The sequence below is a fragment of the Mus caroli genome, chromosome 4 (genome assembly GCF_900094665.2).
Source record: "Mus caroli chromosome 4, CAROLI_EIJ_v1.1, whole genome shotgun sequence".
NCBI lineage: Eukaryota > Metazoa > Chordata > Mammalia > Rodentia > Muridae > Mus > Mus caroli.
In genome coordinates this window covers 95,702,769-95,706,742 of record NC_034573.1, presented here as the reverse complement: position 1 = coordinate 95,706,742, position 3,974 = coordinate 95,702,769, and positions in this window count along the sequence as shown.

The window sequence follows — 3,974 nt, the reverse complement described above, 5'->3', positions numbered from 1 at the left end:
CTGAGCTGGGGATACACTAAAGTAGACTCCTTCCCAATATGTGGGAACCAACCTACTGAGAATTTGGATTAAATACCAGGCCAAAAGGAGAAGGTTGGTATCTTATTTTCTGACTCATGGCTCGGACAGGAACAACATAGCTCCTCTTTTTCTGCCCTTAAACTGATAGCCATGTCAGCAACTTCCTTGGTCTCAGTACTCAGGCACAGGCAAAATGGCAACACTATCTTTCCTCATTCTTCAGCTCTCAGAGCATGAAACATTTTAACCTCCTTGATCTACATGTACAAGATCAAGCCAGTCAAATTCTACACGTGGAGATGGAGAAGCTCATTGGAAATTTATTGCTGCTGGGGAGGCAGAGTCAGTTTTTTTCAAGGATACAGTTTCTGTGCAACTACCCACACTCCAGAATAGGGCCCTACACCTAAACACATATAGGCAGGACTTAGTGGACTCGGTGGGTTAAACAAAAGGATAATATGAAATTAGAAGGGAAATGTGGGGGAGGAGGAAACAGGAGGATTAGAGGGAGGGAAACAGGGATGGATTTGATCAAAACACATTATAGGTATGCATCTAATTTTCTCAAACAATGAAATGCCCTAACTCACCATTGCACCATCTAACCCACTAATCATATAACTACACTGCTAAGAGAGATGGATGGAGAGATGCACAGAAAAAGCCAGAATGAAAGAGTAATGCCCACATAAGAGCAAGAAAGACTTGACAGATCTTTAAAATGTCGATCAGCAAGTTAAGGACTGAAGAAGCTAATGCCATTCTACCCAGCACAGTGGCATTGCAGTGAGCCTTGGGGATGCAGGCATGGCAGAAGCTTATGTCCCAAATGCTCACTCCAGCAAGGAGCAAGGGCAAGTAAGATGACAAGCTGGCCAGATGGTTCCATGAGTGACCAGGTAGCAGTGGGGCCTCAGGACAGGTGCTGTGGGCATTCAGAAAAGGCTCATGCTTAGGTTAGGGATGGGAATGCTACTGGTGACACGTGTTGTCTTCTTGGATTCTGGGACCTGCACATCTGCTATAAACAGTTGAAAAGGTGAAGAATATTGTCAGGTGTCTGTGCAAAGGTTGGGAGGTATGTTGACATTTTAGAGATCTGGTAGTATATCCTAATACGTTCCTCGGTGTGTGGATTCAGGAAGTATTCAGAAACCTAACAGGTGTCACATCTTGTTCCTGTCTCTATGGATGTGAAGTCGAATAAGAAGGCTTTTTTCTTGCTTTCCCTTGAGTCCCTCAAAAACAAGCTGAGGTAAGTCTGCAGTACTGTCCTTCTTGGGCTTGGGTAGTGAGAGATGACCAAGCATAGTCAACGCCAAGCTCTTGCTCATTGAGGATTTCTGGAAATCTGTATTGAAAGCAGTGAGTCTTAAGCAAGAATATATTATGAAATGCCCTATTTGGTGGAAAGAAAGATCCCCTTAGCTAGCTAGCTAGGTAGAACTGCTGGCTGGGTCTATCTAAATACATAGATTCAAGGCATCAGCTGGTGACCAAATCATAAGGACTACGTCAGTCTAAAGCCTTGAAATGGATCAGCTGCTCTTCTCTTCCACCCAGGCTCTCCATCTCTCCTCACTGTCTCCAATCCAATGAGTTAGTAAGCTTACTTCTATTTTTTATTGCAGAGCCAAGGAAAATTAAAATAAAAAATCTTACTTAGTGAAGCAGCCCTGGAAATCCCCAGGAGAGATGACAGCATCCTAAAAAGAGAAAGTAAGCGAGAGGACTGTAAATGGAAATGCATAGTGTCATGTGTGTGTGTGTGTGTGTGTGTGTGTGTGTGTGTGTGTGTTATATCCCGTTCTCTTTTCAGCTCATCACTGGAGGCCATAGAGACTCTGACCTTGACCATACAACGTTAGGGTGACCTGGCTGCTGGTTATGTGAGCCAGCCCTTCAACACAACAGAACATGCAGAACTGGGGCATGAAACAATAGAGACTCTTGGAGAACCAAGCTGGCTCTCAGGTAAACCGCAGCATCTTTCCTTCAGTTGATCTCCCTCATTTTCACACAAAGTAACCCTTTTTTCAAAAGCATAGAAACAAGTTACCTAAGGACTCTTCTTGTGTGAAGCCAACCATTAACTACTTGGGTGACATTTACCTAGGTCTCTAAGAGCATAGTGGCCCTGAGAGCTGCTCAGGAAGCCTGCTAAGCCAACCACTATGAGACCTCTGAGAGGGACAGCAGAGCTGACCCGGGAGAGCCTTAGCCCTGTGTGTGTGTGTGTGTGTGTGTGTGTGTGTGTGTGTGTGTGTGTGTGTGCATGCTGACAGGGTGGCATGAAGCTGTTTTCATTCAGTCCTTCTTCTCTCTCACTCATGGTAGAGCAAGCAAATGCTTTCTGCCTTGCCAGACACTGGGCACTAGATCCTGTAGCCTACTGATGTACATAAGTTCCACCTGTAGACAAATTACACCATAAAAGAGACAGAGTCTGATCACACAGGACTTGACCACCTTTGATGACTGGAAAGTTTCCCAAATGCCTGATAAATCTGAATTTCTGGGAGAAATAGTGCAGATATATGAATATTATGTAAAACGATTCTTAAAATTGCTATGCAGAGCCTTTTAAGTGGCAAATGGCTGAAGGAAGACTTTTTTATTTAAATTACTCCATACTTCTGATACACTCAGCTCATTTCGGTCTGACCTAGGAAATATTCAAAATCAATAAGTAATAAAGTCAATGAGGGCCTGGGAGTGGTTGGCTCAGTGGATAATGCAGGTGTCATGCAAGTGAGAAGATCAGAGTTTGAATCCCTAGAACCCGTATAAAGCTGGGCAAGTGTGGCAGTTGCCTGTAATCCCAGCACTTGAGAGGCAAAGCTATGGGATCCCTGGGCAAGCAATCTTGCTAGCTAAAGTTTATAAGCTCCACATTCAGAGACACTCTGGATGCGTGTTGAATGACAAAGAGAATAAACATTGTGGATTGTGAGGGGCAGTGCAGCTGCAGACAGGAACATGCACACTAAAAGCAAGACTTGCAACAAGTCACAGCATTGACAGGACAGTAGCAAATACTTCCAGATGGAGAAGCATGTGCTTGTTCCTTTGGGAGGCTGTGGTTTGAAGCCAGGATCTCAGGCATGATGGGCAAGTGCACTTCCACTGACCTAAGTCCCCAGCCTCATGATTGACTCTAGTACTGCCTGAAGAAGAAGCTACAAGGGGATAAACAAGCTGATACTTGTGTCCTGCAGAGGTAGGCCTTTATTGATGCTGAGTTGGAGAGGATATTAAATAAATCTGAGAAACAAACATGGCCCATACGTGCTTCAGGAGGGCCAAAATGCAGAAATGCAGCAGAAAGCAAAACAGCAAGGGAACTTCGGATATTACAGAAACACACGCAACTAAGGTCTGCAAGGAACAACCAGAATGAGGCTCACATGTACAAGGCTTCACCACCTGAACTTCTGCTTGTGTGGGTCCCTCACCTGTGGGCTCCTGCTCTAGCTGGATTGAGGAATACCAGCTGAAGCCACGAAGGTCAGATCATGTTGGGTCACGGGAAACTTACCTTCCAATTTATGGCTCTCTGTGTCTCTGTGGCATTATCAATGCATCTGGCACTTGGAGTGTTGGGTGGTGGATTGCTGAAGGTTTTGCTTACAATTTTAGAGCACAAAGCAAACTCCCTGAGTTGAGCCCCAGTCTGCTTCCAGCTGGCCCTGTTTTAGCTTGCCTAGGCTATTAACCTCTGACATGTCTTCCAAGTAAAAATAATAACTCATACCTACCTTAAAATGTTGTCCAAAGAAGGGCATTAATCTTTTGTATTATTTAAAATACTCTGACCAATCCCTGAAAAAAAATAACAAGAATTCAGTAAAAAACCTAGGTCCTGGAGAGTGGAGGACTACAGGTCTCAAGATTTATTATGTTTTGTCAAGTGCTAGGCTGGAACTTGTGTGCTAGAACTTCTATTAATG